Source organism: Mchenga conophoros, linkage group LG7, assembly GCF_057382185.1.
Source record: "Mchenga conophoros isolate Kocher_MC1m ecotype Shallow Benthic linkage group LG7, M_conophoros_male_GT1.1, whole genome shotgun sequence".
NCBI lineage: Eukaryota > Metazoa > Chordata > Actinopteri > Cichliformes > Cichlidae > Mchenga > Mchenga conophoros.
In genome coordinates, this window is record NC_140532.1 from 20,949,271 (window position 1) to 20,973,045 (window position 23,775).

Here is a 23,775-nt window from a genome sequence, read left to right on the forward strand (position 1 = left end):
TGCATATCAAGCTGATTGGAGGGCTTAGACTGGTTGTTTAGTGAAGGATACCAATTAAGATAAACACAAACCAAAGTCACTACAACATGTTTTTTTTTTTTTTCACCAATCTGGCTACATTGTTATAACTGTAAAATTCCACACTCTAATTTAATCAAAATTTTAACAATTGTGATCTGATATGATCAGTTCCTCCATTTCCCCATCAATAAACTGTCAGGCATAATAACACTACATACATATGTCTGAAAGCCACTGAATGAAGCACAAAAGAAATATTATTATACAACTACAACATTTTAAAATCTGTATCTCTTGTTTAGTTATCCATCATCCATTCAGCTGTCCATTTCTTCACTGGAATAAAAAAAAACAGTTTATCCCTTTGTCTGATAATTTTAGGGGATCGAATTAGTGTACTTGCACCATTAAGAAAGACTTTAAAGAAAGCAGGAAAGTCACGTATTTATTTCCTTTGGCTTCTACTGAACAGATGGTCTAAAACTAAGCTGCTGCACAAGACCTTATGAACTCTAGGGTGTCATTAATTAATAACCATCCATTCAGCATTTTTTAAGGTCAAGGCATAGATCAAACAGTATCTGATATGTGCAGTTTTTGTAATCTCTTATGCATTGCCGTCAGCAATGCAGATACAGCCTGAGGGATGGACGTCACTATAAACAAACCAACAGAAGAGCCATGAATTCCTATGAGATCCCTTCAACAACATTATATCTAAGACACCAAGAACCCTGTCCAAATAACCCTGTCCTATGATCATATCATGGGGAAATACTGGAGTGAGGTAGTCAAATGGCAGTTAATCAATACAGGAGACTGATCACTGAAAAGGATGTTGTGCATGAAAAAGGAGACAATTCAGCCTCAATAATAGTCGCCTCACCTTAGAGGAGGAGAATTATTGGACTGCATAAATAAACGAGAAGAAAGGACCAAGAGCTTCTGTATGGTGAGTGAAGGCAAAGTAGATCCTGGCATTTGGTCATAGTGGTGGTAAAAACCCTATCATGGGCCATAGCCTTGCAAAGGATTTAAAAATACAAATTTTCCACAAATTTTATCATTTATTGGGAAGTAAAAAATTCCTTTAAAATGCGTTTTTGAGGTCTTATATTTGCGTATATTCAAAGTAAGATTAGTAATTTACAGGCAGACTATTGGCTCTTTGAGGCTTTACTTAACCATATCATAGCTCAAAGCTAAATTCAAACGTCAGCAAAGTGTATGCTCACTGTAAGAGTAGCTAGGAGTTAAAGTGGGATTTGGCAGGTGGGAAAATTCCAAGATCAGCTTTAGCAGTACAGTGGAGACACAAGAATCACTTAGAAATGTGTCTGTACAGATTTTACCTTCTGTACAGGCTGTGATGAACTGACCTGTAAAGTTCCTGGTGCTCTGAAATTATCTGCTCTTTGTGGATTTAGCCAGCTGAATTACACAGTCTATATGGCGTTTGCAAACCCCTTGACACCATAAAGCTGGTATTGCAGGTAAAATTGCAGTAAAATTCAGTGAGTGAATGTAAACATCAGCATCAGCTTAAATATAAATTGTAAATTGTTGCCTGCTACCCTTGAGGAACACTGACCATTAACACTACGGCCTGCTCTGCACCAAACTTCAACACAGTACTGGAAACTAACAACTCCTGTACTAAACTGCCCAGTTTTTCATTCAGCCGAATGACACAAAATCACTATACTCTAGTTTATTTTGTAACATATTTTACAAAATCCAGAAACACATCATGATAGATCCTATATAAGTTTTTTTTTTTTTTTTGGAAAGAAAAATTTAAAATTAAAGGAGACACTGAATTAACATTTCGGTTTTACTTAATCTTTTATCTTCCTTTCGAGACTTTCTTAAGTCTTTCTCATATCTTTTTTTACTGTGAAGTTCAGCAACTATACATTTAGCTGCCAAGATACGCTATATGTATAGTTGCATAGTTTTTGTGTTTGGTGAAGTGCATTTCAAATTACCTGCTCCTCAAAAAAAATTAAAACTCCAGTTTATGTTTACTCCTCTTCGGTAGCATGAAGAGGGCGACCGTGGCTCAGGGGGTTGGGAAGCGTATCTGTAACCGGAAGGTCGCCGGTTCGATCCCGGGGCTCTCTGTCCTGGTCGTTGTGTCCTTGGGCAAGACACTTTACCCTACTTGCCTACTGGTGATGGCCAGAGGGGCCGATGGCGCGATATGGCAGCCTCGCTTCTGTCAGTCTGCCCCAGGGCAGCTGTGGCTACAACCGTAGCTTGCCTCCACCAGTGAGTGAATGAATAGTGGCATTGTAAAGCACTTTGGGTGCCTTGAAAAGCGCTATATAAATCCAATCCATTATTATGAGTGTGATTTTGACATCCGCACCTTAAATGCATCACAATGACAGGAGGGAAAAAAGGCTGCATTGAGGGTGTAACCAAGAACATGAAATGCATTTTCTTATTCCTGCTCGTGTATCTTCATGCTGTCAGCTGGAAGTAGCAGTGGCTGAAGCACATGAAAAATCACTTGATAGTGTTATGTTCTAAATCTTCCTATCAGATTTAAAATTCATTTACTGAAGATGCTGGATTAATATTCCAGATTTTTCTGCCCCTCTTTAATCCTTACCATCTTGTTGATATTTAATAAGTAGAATATTTACAGTAGTTACAATCTTACCATAATGTATTTTATGATGGCATTACCCAATCAGCAGGAAATACAAACCATAGATGCAACTGGCCTGAAGGCTGCAGGCTATATATATATCTATACCTCTATCTGTCTATCTAAAGATGGTTAAGATACGCCAGATTATACCACAAACTGTGATCCATATCCTTCCGTTCCCAACAGTCCCAGTATTATTAGTAAGCACCTGACCTCAGCAAGAAAAAAAAGTACTTTCTATGAACAGTTTCAAACAAATGAGGTCAACCAGAGTGAAATAATAAAAGTTCTATTGTTTTCACAGGCTTGTAAACACAGGCTGAGTCAGAAATTAGAAAAGCATATGAAAATAGATCATTCAAGTGTACGTTAAAGGTAGGCCTCCGTGGAGGACAGAGTCATTATACACTAATGGAAACGGGCTTCAGTATTTGACATGGTACAAACTAGAACTGTAAGCCGTACAACAATATTTTGTTGCGTTCTGTAGTATTCTTGTATTCTTCTTTCATGGGGGAGTTGTGTGTGTGTGTGTGTCTGTGTGTGTGTAACCCATATGTCACGTATTGTCAAAGTGCACAAAGCTTAATTTGTTAGTTTGACTACTAACCAGGGCCCGTATCCCTAAAGAATCTTTGTGCAAAAAGTGGCTCCTAGCGGCCAAATTCTAAGAAAATTCTCAGAGTCATGACGTTTTCTTAGAATTTCCCCTAAAAGTGACACGACAATCCCAGTTAATATAAAAGCTATTCCTCAAGATTCCTAGCGCTTAAAAGGGCTCCTAAGGCAAGATCTGCTAAGAGCAGGGAAGAGGACTTTTAGTGGCTTAGGAGTTCCCCTAAGCAGCTGCACAAAATGGCCAACAGAAGAGGCAGGAGAGATGTCCTGCAAACACTGGATGACAGGGAATTATTGAGACGCTACAGATTGGATCGTGCAGGAATCATGTTTGTGGTGGATCTCCTTAGAGATGCAATTACTTCACCAACTCGACGCCACAACGCTATTACACCGAAGACGAAAGTAATCACAACCCTGAGGTATTTGGCAACTGGGAAAATGCAACAATGCAGCAGTGATGACTTGGGTCTTTCCCAATCCTCTGTCAGCAGAGTCATCACCCAAACACTGACAGCTTTGTCACAACCTAATATTGTGACACAATTTGTTTCATTCCCGCTGGATGCCCGCACTTTACACACACATAAAAGGGCATTTATGGACATTGCAGGATTCCCTGGCGTTGTGGGTGTAATTGATGGAACACATGTGAGAATAATTGCGCCATCAGAGGACGAGGCTGTCTTTGTTAACAGGAGGAATTTCCACAGCATCAATGTGCAAATAGTCTTCAATGCGGCCTGTAAGATTTTGGACATTGTGGCTAAACGGCCAGGCTCCACACATGATGCGAGAATGCTCTCCGAGAGTGGCATCAGACAGCTTTTTGAGAGACGCTATGTGCCAGCTAATTGCCACTTGTTAGGGGACAGTGGCTACCCATGCAAACCATGGCTCCTTACACATTACCTCCAGCCATGCCAAGGGCCCCAACTAAACTATAACAGGTAAGCCAAACAATACAAAAATCATGGAAATGAAATGCAAGCAATATGTTAGAGCATCCAAGTAGTGCAATATTTCCATCAAATAATTAAAGGTCTCTGTATTCTATTGTAGGGCCCACAAGACAACAAGAGCGGTGGTGGAGCATGGCATAGGCCAGCTTAAGAGGCGCTTTCATGTTCTCCACGGAGAGGTGCGGCTGAGGCCTGAAAAAGTCAGCAAAGTCATCATAGCCTGTGCAATATTACACAATATTTGCAAGGTTAGACAGATTGCAGAACCTCTGGAGGATGGCGATGAGGATGAGGACAACGATGAGGATGGTGGTGAAGAAGATATTTACATTCCACAGGGGAACCTAGCCCAGAGTGGACTGCCTTACAGGGCAAACTTCACAAATTTACATTTCAGGCAAGCTGTAGCCCCATGTCTTTTGAGAACTTGTGATGGTATTAAGAACTACCACAGTTTTACTGCACATCACCTGCAATTGTTAAATGCAAGACACAGAACACAATCTGTAAATGGTTTATTTTTTAGGTGTTCAATTTTAAGGTGGTAGTACTCCTCCTGAAGGGAAAGGACTTCTTTTTGTTTTTCAAACACATCAATTGTGAGTTGCAATCTGCTCTCCTGCAGGGGTGCTGACGGAGCAGGTGCTGCAGATGGGAATGGTGTTTGATCCGCTGGGCTATCCTGATATTGTGTCCCAGGCGCGCCTCTTGCCTTGGCTAGTGACAGTTGGGCCAAATTTTCCTCGTAATATACCTTTATGTTCGTTCACCAACTGGGCCAGCAACAAACCTTGCTCCTCAGTCCAGTTCGGCTTGCGAGTCCTTTTTTTTTCCTCCATTTTCTGTGTTTGTAGGATATTTGTTAACAAGCCTTTATAAATAGACCAGCCAGCAATCACAGACATTGATAAAAGCTGAGCCGTGTTACCCTCGTTAAGACCACACTGGACTTGTAACGTTGTGATTTCCACTTCATTAAGGACAGCCCCTTGAGATAGGCCATCTTGTTTTCAATGGGGTCCATATGGGAGTGAAAGTACAAAATATGCCAGCTAGGATATTAATATGAGCAAATAAGACACGAATCATTATTTGAACAGGGTGTAATGAGTTTAAGTTTTCACATATTTTAGATTCTAATGTTAGGCTATAACCCCTACAGCTTACTATTCATTTTCCAGATATTTTCTTGAATGTGAAATATTATTTACAATTCCAGTCAGCATAAGATTAGAGTGTATAATTATGTTTATTGATTTGAGGGTACATCCTTTGCTCATTATCACCAAAAGCTCATTTCCATCAAACTTGTAGGATCAACCAATCACGGCTTTTGAAATGATGACTCATACCTAGCAACGGGGTCAACCACACCTCCTCACTAAGATAGGATTTCCCAACCATTCCTTGCTCAGAGTTCAATGAAAATGTTCTGGAATCACTTCGAAGCTAAAACTCCTGGCAAGGAATTTTTAGGTTAAGTTAGGAGCTCTCTGAGAGGATTCTCAGAATCTTTAGGGATACGGGCCCAGATCTTTTACAGTACAGTTAATGAGAACCTCTTGTGCTGTCTATGGTTCTGAAATTATATGTTTGAGTGTAATTAAACTTAATTAAGGAGAAATGTGTTTTCAAACTGATGTCCATCCAAAGCCAACTTTACTTTAAGGTCCAAAGTCAAAGCCATTACCTGTCTGTTCTCTCCGTTCATTAACCATTTCCCTTTGAACCCCATTGCATAGGCTGTAAAAGTCCTGCCACAGAAGCCACAAGACGTTAAAAAGAACCCAATGCCAAAAATGTTGTTGCCGCTGGTATTACTTGAGTGCTTTAGGTCCTCAGCTAATCTCTGAGTTCATTGAGAAAATTTAGAATTAGGTGGATGATAATCTATATGGTGTTATCACATCTTTGTCCTGGATTCCAAATTCACACAAGTGGAGAAATGTCTCACTCTTTTCCTGTTGCAATAACTGCAAACTGTCAAGTTTAAAAAATAAGACAAGCTTCTTTTTTTCCCCTGTTGAATACTGGCACAATTAGCAGTAAACTGTCTGTTGCGAACATAGTCATTCAATTTGCATGCTTGATTTAAAGATATTTTAATCAATATTTATTTTGCACCTTGAGAAAGGAACTCTGAGGTCCCAAAACCCACATGTAAGAGGTTCTTTTATGAATTGTAAAATGACTCAGTTTTAAAATTTTACACAATGGCAAGCATTCACCTGTCATTTTAATAATAATAATAATATGTTTATGTTAGTCCTCGTAGGGAAATACTCCTCTGCATTTAACCCATTCACCCAGTGAAGCAGTGGGCAGCCACCAATGCAGCACCCGGGAAGCAGTGTGTAGGGACGGTACCTTGCTCAGGGGTACCTCAGGGTAGCCGTTCAGTGGAGTCGAACCCCCGACCTTCCGATCGTGGGGTAACCACTCTACCTCCTGAGCTATCCCTGCCCTTTTAAATACATTTAAAAAATTAAAAATGAATTTACAACTGAAAATTCTAATCAGTTACGGCAAATCTGAGACATCAGGTAAACTGATATCATAAGTCACTTCCACATTAAAGACAAAGGAACACAGAGAGGAACAGACAGTACCACCAAAGATAGTTATATTTAGGGATACAGCAGAAGCAATACTGTAAGTTTATTGGTGAGTCCACGGTGTCTATGCTGTAAGAACTGACTGAAACTAGAATTGGGACTGATGTCTTTCCTGTTCATGCTGTGAAGTTGCTTTTGTTCTGTTGCCTCTTTGTAGTTGGTTATGTGGAACAGATGAGACCAATGCAAATATATATGCGGTGTTAGACCTTCACCAACTTCACTTTTTAAATCAGGAGCAACAACAACAAACATAATCAAACGTATAAATCAGCACCAGTGGCTGAAAATTCATCACGACTTCTAGACTGCGCTTATTGCTATTTTAGTCTTATCATGTATTTCAGGTAGCAGATTGTTTAGTACTATTTCGAGCTATGAGGTGTGCAGTGACTGCCTCTGGAGCTGTTGGCCAACAGGGTGTCAGTGGAAACTGTGCTACTGTTGGCCAAAGTCAAAGGTGAAGGAGACAGGGAAGGTGTGTTAGGAGATCAGGAGAAGGAAGGAAAGGTTGAAACATGGAAGTGAGAATAGGGACTTTAAATGTAGGCACTATGACTGGTAAAGGGAGAGAGTTAGCGGATATGATGGAAGATAGACTGTATGTGTCTTGTGTGTGCAAGAGAACAGTTTGAAGGGAAGTAAGGCCAGGAGCATTGGTGGTGGGTTAAAGTTATTCTACCATGGTGTAGACAGGAAGTAAAACAGAGTAGGGGAAATATTGAAGGAAGAATATATCAGTAGTATTGTGGAGGTGAGGAGAGTTTCAGACAGGATCATGAGTTTAAAACTGGAAACTGAAAGGGTGATGTTTAATGTTGTCAGTGCATATTCCCTACAAGTTAGGTGCCAATTAGAAGATAAAAGGCAATTGTGAAATTGGATGAAGTGGTAGAGTGTCCTTGAGTGTAGAGAGCGGTGATTGCAGAATATTTCAATGGACATATAGGTGAAGCAAACAAGGGTGATGAGGAGGTGTTGGATAAGCAACAGTGACTTTTTAACCAGTTTTGTGATTCTAGGGACGGAGCACTCAAGACCAGCTTTGTGATTTTCCCACAAAGTAACAAATCACAAACAAATCTGTTCTCTAATGGGAATTTTATAATACAGGTTTTGGTGGACTCAGTCATGCTAATTTGCCCTGAGAAGAGGCATTTTGAGAATGAACGTAAGTTAAATAGCAAAGCAAACTATTTAATCTTTTTCTCCTTGGCTCTGAACAAGAACTGTGATGTGTTTGACACAGATAACTGCATGGTTAGATAAGCTGGAGCTTAAATGGGACAAACTGACAGGTGTTACAACCGATGACTGTTCAAATCTGACAGGAAAAAATGGTGTACTTTTGAAGTGGATACAAGATAAAGTGACTGAAATTATTACAGAACTGAAATTGGTGTTTTTGCATTGTATTTTACACCGGGAGGTTTTGTGTCTCACTAAAGGCAGAGCACTTCAAGTCAGCATCACTGGCAAAATTGTATTCTTCTCTCAAATAGAAGAATTTTCCACTTATAAGAAGAGATGCTCTGAAGATTTTTGTTCTCTTTGGATTTACCTTTGTATGTGAACAAACATACTCAGAAATGACATTTAACAAAACCAGATTCAGAAAACCAGAGAAGGTGCATAGAAGTGGTCAAGAAGGACATTCGGAGGGTTGGCGTGACAGAGGAGCATGCAAGGCATAGGCTGAGAAGGATGCAAATAATCCACTCTGGTGACCCCTAAAGGGAGCCGCTGACAGAAGATGCTATGAATTATTTGACAAAAATTGTCATTTGATGGAACTAAAATAAAAAAAGATTCCATAAAATTCCATAAAAAAGAAGTTGTTTTTTTTATTTCAGATGCAGTAGTTTACAACGTTATATTAGCTTTGTTTCTATATATGTTTTTAACGGTGACCACAGAAAGCTTACTCCATTACAATTCTTTAATCGGTGATGGATTTTAGATTAAGTAACAGCACTGCTTAATGTTCCATTAAATTAAATGTTGTACTCATTCTTTTTAACAGAAACAGCAATACTTCTGTGCTGTTTAGCAGCTCAGGAGTACATTTATGTTATCTTTAAAAGAGAAACAAAAGAGAGAGAGAGAGAGAGAGAGAGAGAGAGAGAGAGAGAGAATGAATGCTGGCCTCCTTGCTCCAAGAGCTACAAGGCACATAACTTCATTCCTGAAAAACCAAATGCACAAAAGCCATTTAACACTGTAAATAAGTTTTTGATATAACAAACGTCCAAGCAAAACTGTCAAACAGGGGAAAGTAACTCAAGCAAAGAACACAACAAAAGCTAATGTTTTCATGTCTTCACAATTATCCTGTGAAAAACTGCACTCTTCACTCTTACTGTTTCCATTGGAATAAGGATGGTAAGTAGAACCTATTTGACTTACTCAGTTGTGTGTTAACACAATTTCTTAAAGCAAATTCACCCAATGTCAAACTGTCATACTAGGAGGAATTGCAAAAAAATTCAACATCTAAAGCCAAACACAATATATCGGCACAAACACCTCAGCAAACTGTGAAGCACAGAGGTGGGTGATGGTTCTGTACTGTTTTGCAGCCACAGGGCCTGTGCACCTGAAACACTATGGCAGGACTTTAATAGAGTTATGCAAAAGAAATACCTCAAATGCAAACCTCAGTGTCTCGAAGTAATGTTGTAAAGAGAAGTCCAAAGTTTCTCCGCAATAATGTAAAAGCTGAAGTCATACAGAAAATGATTGCTTCAAGTTATTATTGCTAAAGGTGGTTCTACAGGCTACTGAATCATGAGGTGTACTTACTTTTTCATTGGACTGGATAGAGTTCTGTGAAAACTACAACTTGTTTTCACAATTGTATTAAATGACATGGTGAAGAAAAAAGTTAGATTAGTTCCTGACTAGAACATAAACCATTCTGACATTACATTACAGGGGGGAAATAAGTTTCAAAATAAAAAATAAAAACACCCCTAGATACAGATTTAGAAATCAATCAACAAAGTTTGTTATGTAACGCAAAAAATTATTTGATGTAAAGGCTAAAATATTTGTTATAAAGTTACTGAACATGACCCTTCATAAGCATGATAGTGCATGAGCACTGTTGAATGATGAGTAAGCACCTGACTCGTTAATACATATTCACAAAGTGTGAGTAACAGTTATGTATTAATTAATACACATAATCCTCAGTGTGACTGCTTAACTGCCATGTTCCAGTCTGCATCTCTGGGACAATTCCCCTCTTCTAAATCCACGTCCACCTAGCCACGTTAACTGGGCCTCACAACGTTTTGTTGCCATTGTTTTTGCCACACTTTGAAATAAACATTGAAAAACGTTCTACTGTCTCTGCTCTGGGTTCCTGCACTTGAGTCCAGTTTCTGGTACCAGCCTTTCAGTCTTGTGACAGTAGTTCTTTTCAAATTCTTTTGAAACTAACTTCCTATTGGATGTTTTCTTGGTAAAGACAATAAATTGCAGCAAGTGGAGGATTTGATTAATTAAATAATTTCAAGTTCAGTGCATACACGACTTGCAGTGCAAATTTAACACCATCCCTCTATTCCAGATTTGTGAAAATCATTGAAAAAGGCAAGTGATAAAAGATATCACTTAAAGAAGGTAGTAAAAGCTGCATCCTCTTCAGCAGCAAACTCTACAAAGACCAAGGAAAACCCTGGTGATGTGTTAAACCTGTTCCCTATGGTAGAAGATAGTCCATCTGTTTGCAGTAGCTTTGAGATGAGATGCAACTTTGATGATTTTTACCAGAAAATTGGGCCACTGCAGCTGCCACACACAGATATTTTGTGTAAATAAGAATACATTGAGGTCACTGGTGTTTATAATGAGCTAGAAGAGCATGCTATTATGTAAGTCAGGACAAGATGTCTTGCTTGGAAAAAATGCATATCTAAAAATCTTAAACAGAAAAATCAGTTTGTATTAATTGAGAAAAATATTGTACTTTATTATTTAAAAGGCATGTTGTCAATTTATTTCTAGTCTAACACGTATAACACAACCTTCAGGACAAACAAAACTAACAGTATCTAGTTATTCCTAAATATAGCTGATATATTCTCATGTAGGGAGGAGATATAATTCATGAGATAAATATATTATTGATTAGCTGCTTCTGAATGTATCTAATCATCACAGAATAATTTGGAACCAGCAGGTCTTTCTTTTTGCTCAGTCATCAATAGCAAATGTTTATTGAATGAATTATCTGAAGTAATTAGATGATTGCTGTGCATGTGCATGCTGCAGGAGAGAAGTAGAATTAAAGCACAAAGACTGCTGATTTGCCCAGAACTTGATCTAACATGACATTATGCTAGTTTAAAAAATTAAATGTTGCATTGGTAGTATGAGTAATTGTAAGGTTTTGATCCGTGTTCTACTTCCTTCCTGTAGCGAGTTACTATTACAATTACAAAATTTTGAATACAAAAGTAAAACAATTTGAAACACACGAGTGATCATGCTCATTTACACGTTAAAAAAACCCCTGTAAATACAATTTGTGTGTGAGTGTGTGAGAAAAATATGCACTTAAATGACTGCATAGCCAGCATGTGTTATATTGCCTTTCCTTCTTCCTGAGGTGATAAAACATATGTATTGATAGAGGTGTATGGCTTCACTATATGCAGCAGTAAGTCATTTCAAAGGTATGCAACAACTTCAGAGAAATTTCAAAAAGACAATTTTCTCAAAAACGTAAAGTACAGCATGGCTGAATGTGTTCAAGCTTGTGACTGGTAGTGCAGTAGTTTAGAAGAGATTGCGTATCTGTGCTTTAATGTAACCGCTGTCAGCAATAAGTGTGTGTTGTGTGTAGCTACAGTTAGAAGATAAGATCGGACCAGAAACAATTAGCTTACAGTTCAGATACAAAATGTACAGCAAGAACTCTGAAGTGTTGAAGAATATGTTGTGACTGATTCATTCATCTTGACTTCTCTAAATACAGTTGAATTTGTTGAATTCAATTACTAAGAATTTTTCTCTATTTTAAAAAACTGCAACATTTATAATACAGCCATGAAAATAAATAAAACAAAATAAACACAAAAGAAAGAAACTGTGTGATCCGTGAAGATGTGTGAAAAAATGGATTCATTAGCCTGACCTAGAAGAAAGTAGAGATGCACTAAAAAGGAAAAAAATGCCCAGGAGGAACATCTAAAAATCATTTTCCAGCCAGTTTCTGGCATCAAATTGAAAGTGCAATTGTAGTACAATATCACAATGAATGTTAAGAAGTTGAAGCAAAACAACATTTTATAATCTTAAGATACTAACAATGGGGCGATTGTGGCTCAAGAGTTGGGAGTTCGTCTTGTAATCGGAAGGTTGCCGGTTCGAGCCCCGGCTTGGACAATCTCAGTTGTTGTGTCCTTGGGCAAGACACTTCACCCGTTGCCTACTGGTGGTGGTCAGAGGGCCCGGTGGCGCCAGTGTCCGGCAGCCTCGCCTCTGTCAGTGTGCCCCAGGGTGGCTGTGGCTACAATGTAGCTTGCCATCGCCAGTGTGTGAATGTGTGTGTGAATGGGTAAGACCCTGAAAAGGATAAGCGGAAGCGAATGGATGGATGGATGGATGGAAGATACTAACATAAGTAATCTTAAAGCTTAGCCAACATATAAGGGATTAAAGTCCTAATATCCAGCTGGGAGAATTATTCAGCATTCTGCACTATTTCACACCAATCACTGAAAGGTAACATCTATAAATGCTACAAGCACTGTAGCTTCGCCATGTTGAAAGCTACAACATTGAAGGGACACAGTGTTATTGCTTTCTCTCTTCCTCCTCTCTCTCTCTGCACCTTGAGGGGTTCGTCCACTTTCTGCTCCTGCTGTAATGATTTCTCCACACTTGTTCGGGCACATGCTTGTGTTTGAACTTGAATTACGAAAGAAAGTCGCTCCGAATGTGCTTTCACGTTGTCTTTAAGTTGTCTGGCTCGGATTCCCATTCATAACTATATGAGAATCCACTCTTATTACTTATTATTGAAAACAATTTTCTACACTCTCTCACACGCGCACACGGTTGTGTCCTCTCATATAGTGGAAGTCAGATTAAGAGCAAAGTGGGGGCACCTCGATTACAGCAGTAAAATGACCCGCTTCACACAAAGTTCACCTCATTTTGGTTGCAAATTAAATGTCGGCTCTGGTTTAGAGAGCTGGGTAGGTAAGCCTTATAGAATACCAATATGCTGTGGCCATTCTTCTACATTAATTTTGTTTAACAAAATCAATTCAACTCAGGTTTTGCTGTTATTTTTATTGTTATTATTATTATTATTATTATTATTATTATTATTAGGCAGTGTAGCGGTTAGCACATTTGCTTAGCAAGTGGAATGCTGATGGTTTGATTCCAGCCTGAGATACAAATCCCCCTTTACGGTTGTGCCAGGATGGACAACTGGTGTAAAACTCTGACAGATCAAACATGTGGAACTGCCTGTTGTGGTGACCTCTTGGTCAAGAAAGCAGTTGAAAGTGGCTTATATATCACTGGCAACTACTCATTACCAGTGATTCACCTAGGCTTGTGGCGTGAGCCTTGATCATAGTGTAATCATCCTACACTGAGACTTGGTCAGGACCTCTTGCTGTTCCATTTTAACAGAGTGAGCCCCCTTTTGCACAAAACTTGTCTAACTTCTCACAGGAAATTAACATTGTGAAAGGGAAACTATTACTTACTGCCCATAAGCCTATGTAAACAGCGAGAATGAAAAGTCAAAACCTCTAAAGCAGTGATCCAGGACAGGATTTAAACCCCTATGTTATGTTAAAAGGGTAAATATGGTAATAAGATGGAACACCAAAGGACGACGACAGAATGTTATTTTGTTCAAAATGTGATGAGCGAAAGTGTTTTTGAGGGGAATGCATTTTTTAATGTGCTTAGTCCATCGCCCGTCAGGGAATTAGGTCTGCTGACCTGTAATGGTAACTTTTAAAATGAAAAACACAACCTTCACAGTTATTATTCTTTTTCTTTTAAAGAAGACCACCTGTGTATGTATTTGTTATTCTTTCACAGTCTACAGAATAATGTTTTTCTGAAACAACATGGAGTTCTGTCAGTAATAATACTCTCAAACCCCCTTCACTGTTAGATCTCTACTTGTTCACCAGTGGCACTTATCCCACTGCTGTGATGGTCCTTTCCAATTTAGCTTGAATGTGTGAAGCTCACCTGAGCCTGCTCCATTTAATGTCATTATATCGGAAGACTGAAATACACACTCCCTTCCACTGCCTGCGCCTCCCCTCTAACTAAATCTTCTTTTGGCAACTGCTGACAACGTTTACTACTTGCTGAAGAAGATAATGAGTAGTAAAGTGCATGTTAATGCCATCATATATAAATCAGTGGTCCCAGGTAATGATGGCACCGATTTGCAAATGCAAACTACTAACATGTGCAACCAGACATGCTTTCAGCACATGCATATGCACATTCAGCACACTGCATGTTACAAAAAAAGAAACTGCTTTAAGTCTTCTGTGACATATGTACATATGCACCAATATGTGCCCATTGTAAACAAGACTGTTCATGAAATACCTTAGAAATACTTTTAGATGCTGTTCACCAACTGCAAACTGCATATATATAGCCTAATTTGAAGCTGGTGAGAACCAACTACAGACTGCATAAACTATCAGGAAAAAATCTCTGGAGCTTCCTCCAAAGGAAAAAGAAACTCTGCTATGAAATCACAGCCAAAAGACTAGACTCTTGGCCAGAAAGTGTCAATTGCAGTTTCTTATATGGTGTCTGGTATGTTAAATTATTATCATACGAATGTGATACATTTAATATACACTGCTGAACTATCCCACGGTACCATACAATTAAAACCTACCTTGCTGCAAGATGAAGACAGATAAGTTGGACTGCAAAGAACTGATAAACCTAAATTTGTTTCCAAGTATGTTGGACACAGGTGTTTTTGTTTTATTATAGACAATTAGACTCAGGTGGTCATGAGTTATGCAATGACTAAAATTAAGTGATACCAATAAAGTCCATGTACTAATCACATTCATGAAGGTGTAAAACATCCACCAGGTGCACCCAACAGGTGCAGAGAAACTAATAGCGGAGAGATGAAGCTGTTAAATAAGCACGTCTTTAAACACCAACACAGTCCTGAATAGAGATATAATCAGGCACTGTTAGTGGAAATGCCAGTGTGGGTAGACCACTGGTGTATCGAGGCTTTAGGCACTTGAAATTTGTCCAAAACTATTTATTGAGATCAGTTTAAGGATAAAACATTGGCATGAATAATTTGTAACCATGGAAAGTGAGATATACTGCCATTTTAAACACAGTTATTGGTAGTACAAATGACTTGCAATCTTGTTGCCTTGTTTCCTACAGTCAGCTCAAAGGGACTTTGGTTCATCAAGACACTAATAAAATCACAATCAGGGGGACTAGCAGTCTGTTTTCAATTATATGCAGTCTATTTATGATATGGGAATGAGTAAGATAAACTGGAAAAAAATTTACAAATCTTTGTTGTCTATGGACACAGAAATTGACATTAAAAGGTAATCATCTGCAAACCTTTGTCAGTTTGTCAACAAGTGACTGCAGTCAGTCTTAGTTGGACTGTGACTGTTTGGAGACAGGTTGTCCCCCATCACCCAACCTCTGCAATCACCTTGCATTTGAAAGTGGTTGCCCAGAGGTTGAGGGTTTGACATGCTTTACCTATGGGCGACCCCCTTGACTCACAAAATTAAAATTCACAAGGAATGTTGACTGTCTTTTTATTGAAACCTAAGCAGTTTTTAATGATAAATACTAAAATATCTCATAGATGATGCTTTTAATATGATAAATGATAATACTGATTGTGGTAATGACCAAAAGAAAATGAGTGTAAAGCACTGGCCAAAATGCAACACGACACAGAATGGTCTTGGAATAAAAACAAAGAAAACCCAAGTTTGGACACTTGTTTTTCTTGAAATCTTTTAAAATAAAACAATTTTTTGTTTCAGTCTGAAACATTCCACTTGCTCAGGTGAATGGTAACAATTTGGCTGTGAAAGTGAAAATATACATGTACCATATATAACAAAATGTCATCAAGTTAACTACATGAATTTGTTGGTCCCTCCTTATACTGAATGTGAAAAACAAGCAAGGGTAGTCCTTATCTTCTAAATGTCATTCTACCCCTGCTCAGCACTACTATTTATGTTCCACGATACTGTGGTCTTGAAAGTTAGAAACGATTAGGTAAAACACTGACTTTCACATTTTGCATGTATACATACATATTTTCTTAGGCACTGATCCAAAAATAAAACTGTGTGCATCATCCACGATGATTGCAAATATTGCCAGTTTGATTTAGCCTATGTTTTCACTCTCAGCTGATGTTGATCATAGTGCATGCAGACTTCAGTATGCTTGGGAGGAGGAAATGATGCAGGAATCTTTCTTCAAAGATGATGGATGACAGTTGTCTGAAATAAATACCTGTGGTGACAGAAAAATATTCCACATATTAAGACTGGATCATGTTGCACATTGTATTGCCTAACAGGTGTGGAAATCTCTATGCTCAAATGCATGTCAGAGATCGTGCATAAACTGGTCTCAGAAATTGATTCTGATGTTTGGTCCCATGCTTTTTTGACAAATGCAAATTGATGCTGGGCTAAGCCAAGCACCACAGGAAAGAAAATATGAAATTAAATTAAGAGAAAATCTGTTACTTGGCAACTATTTAATTTTTCTACTATTTGACTAAGGCAAACTATGCCACTCTTTCAGTATACAGTTTCAGCTGAGCAACAAGTTAACTCCAGTCTGGTAAAATTGCTTGTTTTTCGCAGTTATTTGTGTTCCTAGAGGAAAAGACAATGAATATAATGGCCTTTTCAATGATACAACATAACAGTGTAAATTTTAAATACTCATATGGTGCCTTTCTACTTAATTTGAGCATTCAGTGAACATTTCAATCCTACACAATCCCTGCAGTTACATCCTTTGCAAAATGCCGGGAGCATCTACAGTAGATGGACATGTAGTATTTGTCAAACCTAACCTCCTCCCAAATTTTGTAGGTGTTTTGCTATGTGGTCCAGGAATCAGAGACACTCTACTGAAGTTAAACAAGTGTTGTTTGCCCTAAATGATGAAAGTAAATGCTTAATATTTAGCTAAAAATCAAAGGTGATTTAAAGCTATACCTCTGAAAATATATCAGTCAAAGCATTCATGTACAAAAATCTGTATTTTTCCATAGGTATATCTCCCCAAATGCATTCATATCTCCGCTTTGAGTAACACTTTCTCCTGGAAGCAGTTTCATTCGAATATGTGACATAGAAAGAAGAAAGCTAATGCTTCCGTTTTCCATCGTGAACACAGGCAGTGTTGACTCATCCGCTTCCATTTTCTGGGTATATATACAGTACAGGAGAAAATATATTATTACCAGCAAATTCAGCAATGTGTTGTGTCACAGTAATTACATTGTACATGGCTTTTTTTCTTGTTTTAATGGAGGCCAGGCTTCTTTCAAGAGGTGAAATTAGATTCTTCAGAAGTAGATTAAATTTGATGATCATGTCATGCAGTTCCTAAATCATACCAAATGAAAATTCAGTCTAAGATGTAATGATTTCTTTAGCCAAACTTTAATTAAACTGATAATATACAGTAGAGCAGGGCAATACGACCAGAAATATTTATCACAATATGCATTTGAAAATTTGCGATAACGATATAACTGACGATATAATTGACACTAGACAAAATACTTTACAACTCCACAACTTTATTAGTGCAAAAACAGCAACAAAAAAAAACATCAATGTATTTTCACTTAAACAAGGAGCTGTTTTTATGTGCATAAAAGTTATATAAAAATGTAACAGTGCAAATGCAAATTCCTTGCTGACAGTTTAACCAAAAGGCATTTCAGTGGAAATTGTCCGACATATCCTCAGCATAACCATGTATAATATCCACAAAACTTAAAAAGAGGTTATACACACACAATACGGTAATATTATGTTGAAGCACCGTACGTATCACTCCGCGAGGCTCCTGCCTACGATAGCCGTAATGCTCCGACAATCCATCAAGCGGTGCGGCTTCGTAGCTTAGCAAAGTCGTACTGAAACATTTGACAGATTTTCGAGCGCCGTGTACGACATAAAATTGTTTTGAGGTCAGTGAACACAACCAGAATTCATACATAAGGTACACGGGATTCTGTCGATTTTCAGAAAAATCAAAGGATTGATTTTAAATGTGCCGTATTTTCCAAAAAACACGGTAATAACGACGGCCCACTAGCATGCTCTACCAAAAATAGTGCTTTGTTGTGTATCTGACGGACGAAAGCTAAACCAGTTCCACACCACTGAAGTTGCAGCATTTTTACAAACCAATTCTGGTTCATCTGTTTCATTCAACGATCCGCTTTCGCCCTTCTCATTCTGCGTTGCCGTCATGCTTTTTCTGCCATGTGCGTATGAAAACAAAGGCACTGCGCATGCGCATTTTACCCATATTCAATCACGATATTTCATTTTCTTATCGTTGCCCAACATTATACCGGTATTACCGTGAACGCTATGATATGGCCCAGCCCTAATATACAGTGCACTTGGTGAGTTGCAATATCAGGAGAGGGACACACTTATTAATGTAACATAATCCGCCCCACATAATGCAAAAAAAACCCGCCAAAATGACACAGCCACAAAATACTAATACTGATAAGACAGAGAGACACATCATCTATATCATTCCCACCTACAAGTATGAAGAAAAAAAGCTTGTCTATATCTTCCCCTGACAAACACTGGCTGATGAAGTCTATGCAAATATATATTTCTGTTACCTCCAAATTAAAATAAAAACAACTGTTAGAAATACTCTCGAACTGTTTTCTCGCAATTTAAATTAATGATGTATCTATGTAGCCCCCCACACATACATCGTTGCAAGCCTGACCTTGTGTTTGTGTGCTTATGTAGCCCACATGTCTGAGTCGTAAAGGCCAGTTAAATGTGGCAATGCTGACATGAAGCTATATTGAGGCAAATTAAATTTCAGATGACTCTAATGCAATATTGTTTCAATGCATTCATGGTTGTAAATTCCAAAATGTTCAGCATGTGACAGGGATGGGGGGAAAAAAACCCAATCTGTAGTGATGTAATGGTCTAGGCATTGCTCTATATCAGTTGGATGAATGAAGGGACAGGGCTATTAATGCAGAGTCATAATCAATATCTTAAGTCATCATCAACAAAAACAAAAATGCCAAACCTTACAAGTGATTTACAACTGAGTTACTTTTCCATATGTGCAGTATATCTCAAGTATTATTTCTCTTTCTTTCTTTTTTTAAAGGGGGTCAACGGAGAAGGAAGTGAGGTCAGGGATTGGTGAATCATGTGCCAAAACTGTAACAAACAAGGATCAAATGTTGGCTTAGTGATGGAACAAAATATAGAAAATAGAAAGGAGTTTCTGAAATATTTATACGATTTCCAGTTTAAAAGATTTATATTCACTCAGCAAGCCAAAGAAAACTTAGAAGGGGAAGAGAAGGGTTAGTGTGCATTCATCCTTCCTGGACAATTGCTGAGTAATATCCTTAACATCAAGCTGCTGTGAACTACATTTATAGACTCATGTGAGCACATCAAGAAGAGTGGAGACAAATACTATCGACAAAACAATAGTAAAACGAAAGTAAAGATTAAAGATTTATTTAAGAAATGAAGGCTGATATCATATTTCCGTATCTATGTCAACTACAGTGCAAAAAAGACTGTCATGGGGGAAGGTAGTGTTGAGGGTAGGACTCATTACAACTCATCAAAACTCATTATAATAGATAAATGACTTTAACATCAAATAACAGCAGTAAGAAACCCTGCAGATTTCAGTGTTGTGTTTTCTCTACGAGCTCAGCAGAGAAAACACAGTTAGTCTCATTTTTCAAAAATAATAGCAGCTTTTATGATTACTGTACCTGTGTTATTATTCCCCAAATCAGGTATCTATGGCTGGTAGCTTTACATTTTAATGTCTAACTCATATCAGATGTATACCACTATGAATACACTGAAATATGCCTGCACTGATAAAATTAAGAGTAGATAAGATTATTATGTTAGACAAGTTAAATACATTTTTCTTTTTTTATAGAAAAACTGGTGTTTTGATTAGTCACAATCAAACAGGCAAGACTTGGAATATACACCTAAAATCTGTTTTAGTCTGTTAGGAGTTCATTGGGTTTGTTTGCTGGTCATTCACTGGTACAAACAAACTGTAAAGGTTGTTTTTTACTGGATGGTTATTAAAGATAATGATTTACAGCAGTGTGCAAAAGTCTTATTAAGCTACCACTCATTTCTTTGTTGTAAAAATGTGTGATTATTGGTTACTAATGTTTATCTAACAGGCCTGGATATTGTATGGCTTTAGGTCATGAGTAAAAGTGTCTGACTGAAAATATGACTGACTGCATTTAGTTTTGATTATTATTTTGAGAGTTTTATATTTACACACAAAATGCAGTTAGTATTTAGCGTTCAAAACAGCTCTAACCACCTTTTCATGTAGCAGAAGTGCTAAATTGGGTCTAGCAAGAGAGTACACTTGGATGAGAAGCTCCAATTCCCCCAACTTTTCGATGCTAGTCCACCACTACGGACACAATTAGCTGTCAATTGCTGCAACTAATTTGCCAACTTCATTTCATGGATCATGGTAAATCATGAAACCACATCAGTAATAACTGGTATTTGCTATAATGGACTTGAGAATAACTGCCGTGAAATTTGAGGAAAAATGAGTTGTTAATTTCTCATTTGGTGATGGGCAGTATCAGGACTTCTTTGCTGTGGGTGGAGAAGCTTTCTTGGGCAGCATGAGTCACTCTTGGATGCAAGTCATCCACTGCATGACAAGCTTATACTGCAGGCAAGTAAGGTAAAAATGACTCCTGCTAGCCACATTTAAGTCTATCCCCTGCTTGTGTGTATGTGTGGATGAGAGAAATGGGGAGAGGCTATTTAAAAATTACCAAACAAACCAATCAATATGTTATTTGAAAATATAGAGTTTTGAACCTTTAACTTTTCAGCTTAGCATTTAACAGTAATGCATCCTGGAATATGTTCCGGATGCAGTCTTTCATGAGCCCTAAAACGCTCCTAAAAGCTTCACTGAGTAAAATCATATCCCTGTTGTCAATCTGAAAACTCATAAATCCATACTCGTAATGCATGAAGACTTCTCAGCTTCAATACTCACCAATAATCTGGTTGAATATATATTTTAAAAAAATGATTTTTGATTATCATTGTCAGCATGACAGAAGATGTGCAGAAGAATCAAATAAATGTGAGCCACAGTTCTGCACCTGTTTTTCAATAAGCAGCGGTAACAGCCTGCCTTGCCTAAGTGCTGCAAAGGAATTATAAATGAAACAGAAGCAGAAGGTCTACCCAAGGTGGGGTAATTTGATTTATCTTTTATTATTTTTCCATCCTCTGGCGTTATCGTGGTTTCTTCTCTGAAATGGGAAATGTGATAAATATTGATGTCCTTTACAGGAAATGTAGGCAGGCATATGCGAGATGCAGGTCTTGGCCTATCTATCACATGTTTTCCTATGGAGAGTGTGGATATTTCTGTAAACTGACCCTCTGCCAAAAGAGCCTCAAAAGAGGTTTCCATGCTTTAAAAGCTCTTTCTGAGGCTTATTAGCTCATCCGCACACCTTCTCAGTCATCTATTGTCTCAGGCTTCCTGTCAGTCTTTCACCACTATATTCTCTCTCATTTGTTCTCTCCCTTTTTCAACCTTCCACAAGCAGTCTTCTCTACCAATATACGTAAGCTTCCCCTGCACACGCTTTCTCTTGGTTACTCTCACCTCTCCCTTCTAACAATAGCTCCTCTCCGTTCAGAGTTTATAGACACAAGAGTAAAAGTGGAACAGTGAAAAGATTAAAAAAGAAGAGCCTCATCCAGCCTATAGAAGGGTCCAAAACAGCTGCCTCAGCTTTGCTGATGCTTACACAGGGTTTCCAGTTGTGATTAGCTTAATGTAATGCTAAAGATAATTTACAACCAACACAGACAAAAGTCATACATGGACATCTGCAAGTGAATCATTTAAATGAATGCTTGATCACTTTTTAAGTCTTAGATATTGGATAAAGGTAATCAGGTAAATCAACGTGCCACAACCCCCCCCCCCCCCCCAATCCACCATGCATGCACACACACACGCACACACGGACACACACACATTGTTCACGCCAAGAATATAGGTATGAAGGCAAACGTCCAAAGAATCGAATCCAAGTCCTGTCTTGTTGTATCACATGTTCATTAGCAAACAGACATACATGTTGCATAAACAGAAAAAAAGTGGCCGCATACGTGAGAATATATTTGAGTGCATTGAATGTGATGAATTTTTTACACTTAGAATCACAAACTGTCTTCTTCTTATTACAAAGTATTGTCCTGTCAGCTTTTCTGAACGGCTAAAACTAATGCTATCACTCACAGTTTAGACCATGCGAACTTGTCTGGTTCTGAAAATAACAGCAGATCAATAGTAAGTATCAAGTGGAGCATTTTCCCCCCCAAGCCTCTAACAGCACGAACAACACTGCTGGTGTCGGCACACATTTTTGTTCCCTGCTTCTTTTTCTACGCCTGCTCATACTACCCAGCTAGCCTATTTACATTTCACCTCCTCTCCATGCCCTCAATAGCTTTCTCTGCATCATTTAACTGCACCCCATTCCATAATCTCTGCTGCCTGCACCTGTCAATATGTTGTGAAAAGTAAATAAGGTATGAAGTGCAAGGAAAGGAGACAAATATGTGGAAAGAGAGTAAGTGGGAGAGAGGGAGACAGATCTCCTTACCAGAGCTCTAATGAAGAAAATCCAAAAATTACTTGTTTCATTCCACAGTGGCTGCTCATTAAATCCAGTATACTGGGGAAAGGGTTGAAGATTCCATCGAGATGCTGCCTCAAGAGGAGGAAAGATGAGATTCTTTAATGGAAAGATTCTGGAGAGATGTTAAAAATGTGGTAAATATGCATAAGGAGAAGGATCTGATATCCAAGTCTTGAGCACTTCACGAGTCCTTGCCGTCAGCTGCGAAGCCACATGTCTGCACACACTGACACATGCAGTTCACATGGGGAATCGCACACATACAAACACGTAGGGAGGGTGTATCCTGTGTAAGTCTCTGCTAGGCTGAAAGATTGGAGGAGAACGAAGGAGGGATAGAGACAGAGAAAGAGAGAGACGGAGAAAAGCAGGGAATCTGGAGAGGGGCAAGGTGGAGGGAGGAGCTGCAGCATGATGAGAGATTGAGAGAGGGGAGGGGAGCAAAGAGTCTCTCCATTCCTCCTCATTTCGCCCTCAATCTGAATTGCAGTGTGAGTTGCACAAATGTAACAGCAGGAGCTAATGAAATTATTTCACCATATCTCCATCTGAATACACTGTGGGTGATGTTAAACAACTAAATATGGGGATGAAAGTGAAAAGCATGGAAGCTGTTTTAATCAGATCTGTTTGTGCATCTGAGGGCTGAGTAATGTCCTTTGCTCCTGCTCAGAGCCGGACAGATAAACAAGCTGGAAAGATGGCTGAGAAAGATGAGAAAGAGAGGAGGCTGATGCAATGAATAGATAGGCAATATCTAAAACTGACTGGGTGGACTAGTGAATCAACAAACTCCATATCAACTAACTTTGCAAACAATTATTACAGCAGCTCAACTCCCAGCATCTTCCAGCTCTCACTAGGATTTGCCGTTTA

The 23,775-nt window shown here is 38.5% G+C and overlaps 1 protein-coding gene across 1 annotated transcript in view; it reads right to left on the bottom strand.

Annotated features, from left to right (window-relative positions):
* The window catches only part of lingo1a (leucine rich repeat and Ig domain containing 1a), a 122,819-nt gene extending 99,602 nt beyond the window's left edge, over positions 1-23,217 (bottom strand). The window contains exon 1 of the mRNA XM_085282837.1: positions 22,864-23,217. The gene's annotated coding sequence lies outside the window, so the exon portion shown is untranslated. The remainder of the gene's footprint in view (positions 1-22,863) is intronic.
* Between the last annotated feature and the right edge of the window lie 558 nt (positions 23,218-23,775).